This window comes from Schistocerca piceifrons, chromosome X, assembly GCF_021461385.2.
Source record: "Schistocerca piceifrons isolate TAMUIC-IGC-003096 chromosome X, iqSchPice1.1, whole genome shotgun sequence".
Lineage (NCBI taxonomy): Eukaryota > Metazoa > Arthropoda > Insecta > Orthoptera > Acrididae > Schistocerca > Schistocerca piceifrons.
The window spans coordinates 212581831-212595142 of record NC_060149.1 but is presented as its reverse complement, the minus strand read 5'-3'; the positions used below and the strand labels follow the sequence as shown (position 1 = coordinate 212595142).

Genomic DNA, 13312 nt, shown 5'->3' with positions numbered 1-13312 from the left:
CGACTCACGCCCGGTACTCACAGCTTTACTTCTGCCAGTACCTCGTCTCCTACCTTCCAGACTTTACAGAAGCTCTCCTGCGAACCTTGCAGAACTAGCACTCCTGAAAGAAAGGATATTGCGGAGACATGGCTTAGCCACAGCCTGGGGGATGTTTCCAGAATGAGATTTTCACTCTGCAGCGGAGTGTGCGCTGATATGAAACTTCCTGGCAGATTAAAACTGTGTGCCCGACCGAGACTCGAACTCGGGACCTTTGCCTTTCGCGGGCAAGTGCTCTACCAACTGAGCTACCGAAGCACGACTCACGCCCGGTACTCTCAGCTTTACTTCTGCCAGTACCTCGTCTCCTACCTTCCAAACTTTACAGAAGCTCTCCTGCGAACCTTGCAGAACTAGCACTCCTGAAAGAAAGGATATTGCGGAGACATGGCTTAGCCACAGCCTGGGGGATGTTTCCAGAATGAGATTTTCACTCTGCAGCGGAGTGTGCGCTGATATGAAACTTCCTGGCAGATTAAAACTGTGTGCCCGACCGAAACTCGAACTCGGGACCTTTGCCTTTCGCGGGCAAGTGCTCTACCAACTGAGCTATCGAAGCACGACTCACGCCCGGTACTCACAGCTTTACTTCTGCCAGTACCTCGTCTCCTACCTTCCAAACTTTACAGAAGCTCTCCTGCGAACCTTGCAGAACTAGCACTCCTGAAAGAAAGGATATTGCGGAGACATGGCTTAGCCACAGCCTGGGGGATGTTTCCAGAATGAGATTTTCACTCTGCAGCGGAGTGTGCGCTGATATGAAACTTCCTGGCAGATTAAAACTGTGTGCCCGACCGAGACTCGAACTCGGGACCTTTGCCTTTCGCGGGCAAGTGCTCTACCAACTGAGCTACCGAAGCACGACTCACGCCCGGTACTCACAGCTTTACTTCTGCCAGTACCTCGTCTCCTACCTTCCAAACTTTACAGAAGCTCTCCTGCGAACCTTGCAGAACTAGCACTCCTGAAAGAAAGGATATTGCGGAGACATGGCTTAGCCACAGCCTGGGGGATGTTTCCAGAATGAGATTTTCACTCTGCAGCGGAGTGTGCGCTGATATGAAACTTCCTGGCAGATTAAAACTGTGTGCCCGACCGAGACTCGAACTCGGGACCTTTGCCTTTCGCGGGCAAGTGCTCTACCAACTGAGCTACCGAAGCACGACTCACGCCCGGTACTCACAGCTTTACTTCTGCCAGTACCTCGTCTCCTACCTTCCAAACTTTACAGAAGCTCTCCTGCGAACCTTGCAGAACTAGCACTCCTGAAAGAAAGGATATTGCGGAGACATGGCTTAGCCACAGCCTGGGGGATGTTTCCAGAATGAGATTTTTACTCTGCAGCGGAGTGTGCGCTGATATGAAACTTCCTGGCAGATTAAAACTGTGTGCCCGACCGAGACTCGAACTCGGGACCTTTGCCTTTCGCGGGCAAGTGCTCTACCAACTGAGCTACCGAAGCACGACTCACGCCCGGTACTCACAGCTTTACTTCTGCCAGTACCTCGTCTCCTACCTTCCAAACTTTACAGAAGCTCTCCTGCGAACCTTGCAGAACTAGCACTCCTGAAAGAAAGGATATTGCGGAGACATGGCTTAGCCACAGCCTGGGGGATGTTTCCAGAATGAGATTTTCACTCTGCAGCGGAGTGTGCGCTGATATGAAACTTCCTGGCAGATTAAAACTGTGTGCCCGACCGAGACTCGAACTCGGGACCTTTGCCTTTCGCGGGCAAGTGCTCTACCAACTGAGCTACCGAAGCACGACTCACGCCCGGTACTCACAGCTTTACTTCTGCCAGTACCTCGTCTCCTACCTTCCAAACTTTACAGAAGCTCTCCTGCGAACCTTGCAGAACTAGCACTCCTGAAAGAAAGGATATTGCGGAGACACGGCTTAGCCACAGCCTGGGGGATGTTTCCAGAATGAGATTTTCACTCTGCAGCGGAGTGTGCGCTGATATGAAACTTCCTGGCAGATTAAAACTGTGTGCCCGGCCGAGACTCGAACTCGGGACCTTTGCCTTTCGCGGGCAAGTGCTCTACCAACTGAGCTACCGAAGCACGACTCACGCCCGGTACTCACAGCTTTACTTCTGCCAGTACCTCGTCTCCTACCTTCCAAACTTTACAGAAGCTCTCCTGTGAACCTTGCAGAACTAGCACTCCTGAAAGAAAGGATATTGCGGAGACATGGCTTAGCCACAGCCTGGGGGATGTTTCCAGAATGAGATTTTCACTCTGCAGCGGAGTGTGCGCTGATATGAAACTTCCTGGCAGATTAAAACTGTGTGCCCGACCGAGACTCGAACTCGGGACCTTTGCCTTTCGCGGGCAAGTGCTCTACCAACTGAGCTACCGAAGCACGACTCACGCCCGGTACTCACAGCTTTACTTCTGCCAGTACCTCGTCTCCTACCTTCCAAACTTTACAGAAGCTCTCCTGCGAACCTTGCAGAACTAGCACTCCTGAAAGAAAGGATATTGCGGAGACATGGCTTAGCCACAGCCTGGGGGATGTTTCCAGAATGAGATTTTCACTCTGCAGCGGAGTGTGCGCTGATATGAAACTTCCTGGCAGATTAAAACTGTGTGCCCGGCCGAGACTCGAACTCGGGACCTTTGCCTTTCGCGGGCAAGTGCTCTACCAACTGAGCTACCGAAGCACGACTCACGCCCGGTACTCACAGCTTTACTTCTGCCAGTACCTCGTCTCCTACCTTCCAAACTTTACAGAAGCTCTCCTGCGAACCTTGCAGAACTAGCACTCCTGAAAGAAAGGATATTGCGGAGACATGGCTTAGCCACAGCCTGGGGGATGTTTCCAGAATGAGATTTTCACTCTGCAGCGGAGTGTGCGCTGATATGAAACTTCCTGGCAGATTAAAACTGTGTGCCCGACCGAGACTCGAACTCGGGACCTTTGCCTTTCGCGGGCAAGTGCTCTACCAACTGAGCTACCGAAGCACGACTCACGCCCGGTACTCACAGCTTTACTTCTGCCAGTACCTCGTCTCCTGCCTTCCAAACTTTCAGGAAGCTCTCCTGCGAACCTTGCAGAACTAGCACTCCTGAAAGAAAGGATATTGCGGAGACATGGCTTAGCCACAGCCTGGGGGATGTTTCCAGAATGAGATTTTCACTCTGCAGCGGAGTGTGCGCTGATATGAAACTTCCTGGCAGATTAAAACTGTGTGCCCGACCGAGACTCGAACTCGGGACCTTTGCCTTTCGCGGGCAAGTGCTCTACCAACTGAGCTACCGAAGCACGACTCACGCCCGGTACTCACAGCTTTACTTCTGCCAGTACCTCGTCTCCTACCTTCCAAACTTTACAGAAGCTCTCCTGCGAACCTTGCAGAACTAGCACTCCTGAAAGAAAGGATATTGCGGAGACATGGCTTAGCCACAGCCTGGGGGATGTTTCCAGAATGAGATTTTCACTCTGCAGCGGAGTGTGCGCTGATATGAAACTTCCTGGCAGATTAAAACTGTGTGCCCGACCGAGACTCGAACTCGGGACCTTTGCCTTTCGCGGGCAAGTGCTCTACCAACTGAGCTACCGAAGCACGACTCACGCCCGGTACTCACAGCTTTACTTCTGCCAGTACCTCGTCTCCTACCTTCCAAACTTTACAGAAGCTCTCCTGCGAACCTTGCAGAACTAGCACTCCTGAAAGAAAGGATATTGCGGAGACATGGCTTAGCCACAGCCTGGGGGATGTTTCCAGAATGAGATTTTCACTCTGCAGCGGAGTGTGCGCTGATATGAAACTTCCTGGCAGATTAAAACTGTGTGCCCGACCGAGACTCGAAATCGGGACCTTTGCCTTTCGCGGGCAAGTGCTCTACCAACTGAGCTACCGAAGCACGACTCACGCCCGGTACTCACAGCTTTACTTCTGCCAGTACCTCGTCTCCTACCTTCCAAACTTTACAGAAGCTCTCCTGCGAACCTTGCAGAACTAGCACTCCTGAAAGAAAGGATATTGCGGAGACATGGCTTAGCCGCAGCCTGGGGGATGTTTCCAGAATGAGATTTTCACTCTGCAGCGGAGTGTGCGCTGATATGAAACTTCCTGCCAGATTAAAACTGTGTGCCCGACCGAGACTCGAACTCGGGACCTTTGCCTTTCGCGGGCAAGTGCTCTACCAACTGAGCTACCGAAGCACGACTCACGCCCGGTACTCACAGCTTTACTTCTGCCAGTACCTCGTCTCCTACCTTCCAAACTTTACAGAAGCTCTCCTGCGAACCTTGCAGAACTAGCACTCCTGAAAGAAAGGATATTGCGGAGACATGGCTTAGCCACAGCCTGGGGGATGTTTCCAGAATGAGATTTTCACTCTGCAACGGAGTGTGCGCTGATATGAAACTTCCTGGCAGATTAAAACTGTGTGCCCGACCAAGACTCGAATTCGGGACCTTTGCCTTTCGCGGGCAAGTGCTCTACCAACTGAGCTACCGAAGCACGACTCACGCCCGGTACTCACAGCTTTACTTCTGCCAGTACCTCGTCTCCTACCTTCCAAACTTTACAGAAGCTCTCCTGCGAACCTTGCAGAACTAGCACTCCTGAAAGAAAGGATATTGCGGAGACATGGCTTAGCCACAGCCTGGGGGATGTTTCCAGAATGAGATTTTCACTCTGCAGCGGAGTGTGCGCTGATATGAAACTTCCTGGCAGATTAAAACTGTGTGCCCGTCCGAGACTCGAACTCGGGACCTTTGCCTTTCGCGGGCAAGTGCTCTACCAACTGAGCTACCGAAGCACGACTCACGCCCGGTACTCACAGCTTTACTTCTGCCAGTACCTCGTCTCCTACCTTCCAAACTTTACAGAAGCTCTCCTGCGAACCTTGCAGAACTAGCACTCCTGAAAGAAAGGATATTGCGGAGACATGGCTTAGCCGCAGCCTGGGGGATGTTTCCAGAATGAGATTTTCACTCTGCAGCGGAGTGTGCGCTGATATGAAACTTCCTGCCAGATTAAAACTGTGTGCCCGACCGAGACTCGAACTCGGGACCTTTGCCTTTCGCGGGCAAGTGCTCTACCAACTGAGCTACCGAAGCACGACTCACGCCCGGTACTCACAGCTTTACTTCTGCCAGTACCTCGTCTCCTACCTTCCAAACTTTACAGAAGCTCTCCTGCGAACCTTGCAGAACTAGCACTCCTGAAAGAAAGGATATTGCGGAGACATGGCTTAGCCACAGCCTGGGGGATGTTTCCAGAATGAGATTTTCACTCTGCAACGGAGTGTGCGCTGATATGAAACTTCCTGGCAGATTAAAACTGTGTGCCCGACCAAGACTCGAATTCGGGACCTTTGCCTTTCGCGGGCAAGTGCTCTACCAACTGAGCTACCGAAGCACGACTCACGCCCGGTACTCACAGCTTTACTTCTGCCAGTACCTCGTCTCCTACCTTCCAAACTTTACAGAAGCTCTCCTGCGAACCTTGCAGAACTAGCACTCCTGAAAGAAAGGATATTGCGGAGACATGGCTTAGCCACAGCCTGGGGGATGTTTCCAGAATGAGATTTTCACTCTGCAGCGGAGTGTGCGCTGATATGAAACTTCCTGGCAGATTAAAACTGTGTGCCCGTCCGAGACTCGAACTCGGGACCTTTGCCTTTCGCGGGCAAGTGCTCTACCAACTGAGCTACCGAAGCACGACTCACGCCCGGTACTCACAGCTTTACTTCTGCCAGTACCTCGTCTCCTACCTTCTAAACTTTACAGAAGCTCTCCTGCGAACCTTGCAGAACTAGCACTCCTGAAAGAAAGGATATTGCGGAGACATGGCTTAGCCACAGCCTGGGGGATGTTTCCAGAATGAGATTTTCACTCTGCAGCGGAGTGTGCGCTGATATGAAACTTCCTGGCAGATTAAAACTGTGTGCCCGACCGAGACTCGAACTCGGGACCTTTGCCTTTCGCGGGCAAGTGCTCTACCAACTGAGCTACCGAAGCACGACTCACGCCCGGTACTCACAGCTTTACTTCTGCCAGTACCTCGTCTCCTACCTTCCAAACTTTACAGAAGCTCTCCTGCGAACCTTGCAGAACTAGCACTCCTGAAAGAAAGGATATTGCGGAGACATGGCTTAGCCACAGCCTGGGGGATGTTTCCAGAATGAGATTTTCACTCTGCAGCGGAGTGTGCGCTGATATGAAACTTCCTGGCAGATTGAAACTGTGTGCCCGACCGAGACTCGAACTCGGGACCTTTGCCTTTCGCGGGCAAGTGCTCTACCAACTGAGCTACCGAAGCACGACTCACGCCCGGTACTCACAGCTTTACTTCTGCCAGTACCTCGTCTCCTACCTTCCAAACTTTACAGAAGCTCTCCTGCGAACCTTGCAGAACTAGCACTCCTGAAAGAAAGGATATTGCGGAGACATGGCTTAGCCACAGCCTGGGGTATGTTTCCAGAATGAGATTTTCACTCTGCAGCGGAGTGTGCGCTGATATGAAACTTCCTGGCAGATTAAAACTGTGTGCCCGACCGAGACTCGAACTCGGGACCTTTGCCTTTCGCTGGCAAGTGCTCTACCAACTGAGCTACCGAAGCACGACTCACGCCCGGTACTCACAGCTTTACTTCTGCCAGTACCTCGTCTCCTACCTTCCAAACTTTACAGAAGCTCTCCTGCGAACCTTGCAGAACTAGCACTCCTGAAAGAAAGGATATTGCGGAGACATGGCTTAGCCACAGCCTGGGGGATGTTTCCAGAATGAGATTTTCACTCTGCAGCGGAGTGTGCGCTGATATGAAACTTCCTGGCAGATTAAAACTGTGTGCCCGGCCGAGACTCGAACTCGGGACCTTTGCCTTTCGCGGGCAAGTGCTCTACCATCTGAGCTACCGAAGCACGACTCACGCCCGGTACTCACAGCTTTACTTCTGCCAGTACCTCGTCTCCTACCTTCCAAACTTTACAGAAGCTCTCCTGCGAACCTTGCAGAACTAGCACTCCTGAAAGAAAGGATATTGCGGAGACATGGCTTAGCCACAGCCTGGGGGATGTTTCCAGAATGAGATTTTCACTCTGCAGCGGAGTGTGCGCTGATATGAAACTTCCTGGCAGATTAAAACTGTGTGCCCGACCGAGACTCGAACTCGGGACCTTTGCCTTTCGCGGGCAAGTGCTCTACCAACTGAGCTACCGAAGCACGACTCACGCCCGGTACTCACAGCTTTACTTCTGCCAGTACCTCGTCTCCTACCTTCCAAACTTTACAGAAGCTCTCCTGCGAACCTTGCAGAACCAGCACTCCTGAAAGAAAGGATATTGCGGAGACATGGCTTAGCCACAGCCTGGGGGATGTTTCCAGAATGAGATTTTCACTCTGCAGCGGAGTGTGCGCTGATATGAAACTTCCTGGCAGATTGAAACTGTGTGCCCGACCGAGACTCGAACTTGGGACCTTTGCCTTTCGCGGGCAAGTGCTCTACCAACTGAGCTACCAAGCACGACTCACGCCCGGTACTCACAGCTTTACTTCTGCCAGTACCTCGTCTCCTACCTTCCAAACTTTACAGAAGCTCTCCTGCGAACCTTGCAGAACTAGCACTCCTGAAAGAAAGGATATTGCGGAGACATGGCTTAGCCACAGCCTGGGGGATGTTTCCAGAATGAGATTTTCACTCTGCAGCGGAGTGTGCGCTGATATGAAACTTCCTGGCAGATTAAAACTGTGTGCCCGACCGAGACTCGAACTCGGGACCTTTGCCTTTCGCTGGCAAGTGCTCTACCAACTGAGCTACCGAAGCACGACTCACGCCCGGTACTCACAGCTTTACTTCTGCCAGTACCTCGTCTCCTACCTTCCAAACTTTACAGAAGCTCTCCTGCGAACCTTGCAGAACTAGCACTCCTGAAAGAAAGGATATTGCGGAGACATGGCTTAGCCACAGCCTGGGGGATGTTTCCAGAATGAGATTTTCACTCTGCAGCGGAGTGTGCGCTGATATGAAACTTCCTGGCAGATTAAAACTGTGTGCCCGACCGAGACTCGAACTCAGGACCTTTGCCTTTCGCGGGCAAGTGCTCTACCAAAGCTGTGAGTATCGGGCGTGAGTCGTGCTTCGGTAGCTCAGTTGGTAGAGCACTTGCCCGCGAAAGGCAAAGGTCCCGAGTTCGAGTCTCGGTCGGGCACACAGTTTTAATCTGCCAGGAAGTTTCATATCAGCGCACACTCCGCTGCAGAGTGAAAATCTCATTCTGGAAACATCCCCCAGGCTGTGGCTAAGCCATGTCTCCGCAATATCCTTTCTTTCAGGAGTGCTAGTTCTGCAAGGTTCGCAGGAGAGCTTCTGTAAAGTTTGGAAGGTAGGAGACGAGGTACTGGCAGAAGTAAAGCTGTGAGTACCGGGCGTGAGTCGTGCTTCGGTAGCTCAGTTGGTAGAGCACTTGCCCGCGAAAGGCAAAGGTCCCGAGTTCGAGTCTCGGTCGGGCACACAGTTTTAATCTGCCAGGAAGTTTCATATCAGCGCACACTCCGCTGCAGAGTGAAAATCTCATTCTGGAAACATCCCCCAGGCTGTGGCTAAGCCATGTCTCCGCAATATCCTTTCTTTCAGGAGTGCTAGTTCTGCAAGGTTCGCAGGAGAGCTTCTGTAAAGTTTGGAAGGTAGGAGACGAGGTACTGGCAGAAGTAAAGCTGTGAGTACCGGGCGTGAGTCGTGCTTCGGTAGCTCAGTTGGTAGAGCACTTGCCCGCGAAAGGCAAAGGTCCCGAGTTCGAGTCTCGGTCGGGCACACAATTTTAATCTGCCAGGAAGTTTCATATCAGCGCACACTCCGCTGCAGAGTGAAAATCTCATTCTGGAAACATCCCCCAGGCTGTGGCTAAGCCGTGTCTCCGCAATATCCTTTCTTTCAGGAGTGCTAGTTCTGCAAGGTTCGCAGGAGAGCTTCTGTAAAGTTTGGAAGGTAGGAGACGAGGTACTGGCAGAAGTAAAGCTGTGAGTACCGGGCGTGAGTCGTGCTTCGGTAGCTCAGTTGGTAGAGCACTTGCCCGCGAAAGGCAAAGGTCCCGAGTTCGAGTCTCGGTCGGGCACACAGTTTTAATCTGCCAGGAAGTTTCATATCAGCGCACACTCCGCTGCAGAGTGAAAATCTCATTCTGGAAACATCCCCCAGGCTGTGGCTAAGCCATGTCTCCGCAATATCCTTTCTTTCAGGAGTGCTAGTTCTGCAAGGTTCGCAGGAGAGCTTCTGTAAAGTTTGGAAGGTAGGAGACGAGGTACTGGCAGAAGTAAAGCTGTGAGTACCGGGCGTGAGTCGTGCTTCGGTAGCTCAGTTGGTAGAGCACTTGCCCGCGAAAGGCAAAGGTCCCGAGTTCGAGTCTCGGTCGGGCACACAGTTTTAATCTGCCAGGAAGTTTTAGATCAAACATATTTCAGCCTGCCTGGAAAGCAGCCCTCTTCAAACAGTTGACTTATTATGTGACACAGTTGAGGCTCAAAAAAAAAAAAAAAAAATAGACAAGAGGAGAGAGGAAATTTTTGCCCAATATCAATACTACAATTTTTTTCTAAAATATTTGTGAATAGTGTATAAACAATTAGACAAATGTAACAGAAATCATAACATTATTCTTAATAATCGGTATGGATTCAGGAAGGGGCAAAGCACTGTGCGGGCTATTAATGAACTAATCACTAAAATAAGCAAATGCCTCGATAAGAGGAGTGACTTTGGTAAAGTATTCGATATGGTAAACCATAAGCTGCTGCTCCTCGAATTAGAGTCTTATGGCTTTGGGGGGAGGGGGGAAAAGAAGAAAAAGAAGACGGAAGGAAGAAAGGAAGGAAGGAGTAACTTCCTTCCTTCCTTCTTCTTCTTCTTCTTCTTCTTTTCCCCCCTCAACCCAAAGCCATAAGACACTAATTCGAGGATCAGCAGCTTACGGTTTACCATATCAAATACTTTAGCGAAATCACTCCTCTTAGTGGCGCCGATGAGGTTGACACCAGAATCAATCTGAGTATCATCTTTGAACTAAGCTAAACATTATCTTTGTGCAGTGCCGCCATTTCAGTTCTTTGTAAGCCTTACTTGTGTAAAGAGGTGAATAAATGAACTCCTGATTATAAGGTGTTGTTTGGTGTAACTGACCCGAGCATCCCCCTCACTGGTGACCCCGAGTTATAACTTCTTCCGTTTTCGCCGTTTTACTGTGTTCGCAGCCTCCACATTGATTATTTTCGTGTGTATTACATCAACATAACATTTGAACAATGACTTCAGCCCAACGCCTAACGCCGGATTTTGTGATCGACATGCATCGTGTGGCAGGCGACGTACACCTGCCAGGACTGCAACACGATGCCTCTCACTCAATGATTACGCCGATTTCGCCGAACGTTTTTGAGCCTGCAGCAATAAGTGAGGTTAGGAGTGTGCATGACTCCAGCTATCAGACGCCTTTGTTCCCGCCACATGTGCCCTCCCCCATCGATGGTGCAGTTACCTGTTACGGATCTCCATGCAGCATGGGACCAATACCGATTTCCACAAATGCTTCGTTGGAGAACCTAGCACCGCCCGGACAACGATTTGCCACGCCGCAATCCATGCAGTACCATGCAGATTCCTACAACGTCGCTGGAACTGCTTTGTTCACAGGTCAACCTCCTCAGCATCCTACCAAGCCTGCACTTGCCTTGGTTCAGCATCAGCACGTGCCTTCGTGCTTCATTACCTCGGCCTGTAACAGGAACAATAGCTTGTTATCTGTGCTGGACCTCCATCTCCATCCCACTGCTACGCCTCAGTGTTTTGTGTCATAACATTCACCTCATCCACATGCCGTTTTGAGTGGAGTGACTATGAACAGTGAACATTCACACATTCTGTCCGACATCATTTTCCGCACTGCGCTTCTGGACAGCCCGCACCTACGCAGCCTCCCTGCAACACAGGTGGCTCCAGCTCTGATCATACATCGAGCTTTCAGCTGACTAGCATGTGATTTGAATCTTTGAACTTTTCGTCACCTGTCGCCCCCGCGCTGGCTCCAGTCAAGCTTCCGCTACCATTCTCTGCACATCTCGGTGCCTCATCCGCGTCGGTCTTACGTGACATGTCAATCCGAACACACCCGCAACGTGTGGAGCTTCCGCAACCACAATCGACACATTACGGTGTCTCACCCGCGTCGCGACGGATCGTGCTCAACCACAACGTGTCACCTTCATGCTGCCACCCGAACAGCCATCGTTGCCACATCCCCTGGAGGCACACTCTCCTGGCATACTGCAGTAACAACAGCTCATTTCAGGCAGTGCCCTGACAAACTCAACTCAACCTGTTCTTCCGATCATTCTACAATGTTTACCGACGCTGCCGCCATTTAATCCCGACAGAGCTACAACCTGGTTCAAAATTGCAGATGAAGTGTTCGACCATTACAAACTCGAAGAGTCAACCAGGTTTCTGTGCCTCATCACCCACCTGCACGACCAGGAGCACTTGACTGCTGACCTGGTTGGCGCCCCGGACTCATCTATCCGGTACGCTCTAGCCAAAGAGACAGTTCTACGTCGGCTTGCACGCTCAACTGAGGCAGCAATACGGCAAGTGCTCCACGTCAAGCAACTAGGCAATGACAAACCTTCCCAGCTCTGGAGGCGGCTACATGCCCTGGTCAGCGCCGATCTATTCTCTGACACAGCTCTCCTCGCCATCTGGTCAGATAAACTATCTCCTCACATCCGCTTTGCTCTGGCTCAAAGGCCTCCTGAACCTGTTGAGCAAAGAATGACGGTTGCTGACAAGCTACACGATGCATCACTGCTCCATTTCGCCAGCCACTGCCTACGTGACAAGTTTCAGGATCAGGCTCATCACCCTGCGGCAGGACGCGGCTTGGTCCGTACTTTGCCGACTCTTCCGCTCGCTCCGGGAAGAAGTAAACAAGCAACTGAGACGTCACTGGCCTCGCCCATGGTCACGCCCCCTCCTGCAACTGAGCCTGCTGCGGCCACTGAACCTTGGCCGCCACCGCTGGCACCGAACTTTCCGCAGGAAATGCAACTGCACTACCTGTACTGTTACTTCCACACATGGTTTGGTGTGGCGGCATGGAACTGCAGACCACCCTGCTACTTCCCAAACGCCAATCACAGGTAGGTTCGGGTGCCGCCTCCTGCGCGCAACATGACAGGCACCACCCAGTGCTCCATTCTGTCCGGGGATGAACGGATAATTGTGGACGACTTTACATTAAAGACATTTCGTCGGGATACCTTTTCCTAGTGGACACATGTGCCGATGTTTCACTGCTGCCCACGTCCTTAGTGTCGTCGAACATCCGCCCTCATCATACTTCACTGAAAGCCAGGAATTCCACTAAACTACAATGCTCAGGTTCAACCTCACACATAGTCTCACTCTCCGCAAACTGCAAACTCGAGTGGACTTTTTAGTGTGTGAAATTGACGAACCTATACTAGGCATTGACTTCTTGCAACACCACAAATTTTCACCGGACCTAGTGCGAAACACCGTGTTTCACCATCCGTCCAAGACACACTTCCCCTATGCTCCGTCGAGCAACCCCCCCCCCCCCCCCCCCGTCACACATCTGTCGGGGCTCATCTCATCTGTACATGCTTAGCTCTGTCGACGACGTTACAAGAAATCATAAGTGCCTTGTCGAGCTTGAACACGTCACTCACCTATGAAAGGAAAACAACGAGCTCTCCCTCCGGCTCCACAAAACACAGCTCCAGCTCTCCGATGCAGCAAAGGAATTACAGACAGTACAGCAAGGACAAAGCAAGGTCAGTAAGTGCACCAAATCTGCTTGCAATGCCAGCAATCGAGCTTCCATGTGTTTACCTCCCGCTACCCCTCGCAACTGTGCTATCAAGACTGCCATAACGTGTACTGACAGTTCCGCAGGGCCACACCCTCCTAACACGGCAGCATTTGACACTCGGCCGGACACAAGTGTGCATGCGCGACGAGCGTCACGTGTTCCCGAACTAACAGCTCCTACTCTGCCCCTCGCGGACAGCACATCAAACAATGCAGCTTCAGCTCCTGCGCGCCGCCGTACAACTGCCACTGAAAACACAAACAGTGCACTCGCACCAAGTGTTTTGCCCGCGACCGTGCTGCCACAGGCCGCGCCCTCGGACAATGGACTCACTAACGCTTCACGACCTCTACCGAGCTCACCTGTAAATGGAGCCACTGCTTCGTGCCGGCGGCCATCTTGTCACATTGACTCCTGGGACACTTCGCCACC

The 13312-nt window shown here is 51.7% G+C and overlaps 2 non-coding genes across 2 annotated transcripts; both read right to left on the bottom strand.

Annotated features, from left to right (window-relative positions):
* Positions 1 to 2032: 2032 nt before the first annotated feature.
* On the bottom strand, positions 2033 to 2107 carry Trnas-cga. Its single transcript has one exon. It is a non-coding gene; the product is annotated as a tRNA-Ser (tRNA).
* A 527-nt stretch (positions 2108 to 2634) lies between these two features.
* Positions 2635 to 2709, bottom strand: Trnas-cga. The gene has a single exon. It is a non-coding gene; the product is annotated as a tRNA-Ser (tRNA).
* Positions 2710 to 13312: the final 10603 nt, after the last annotated feature.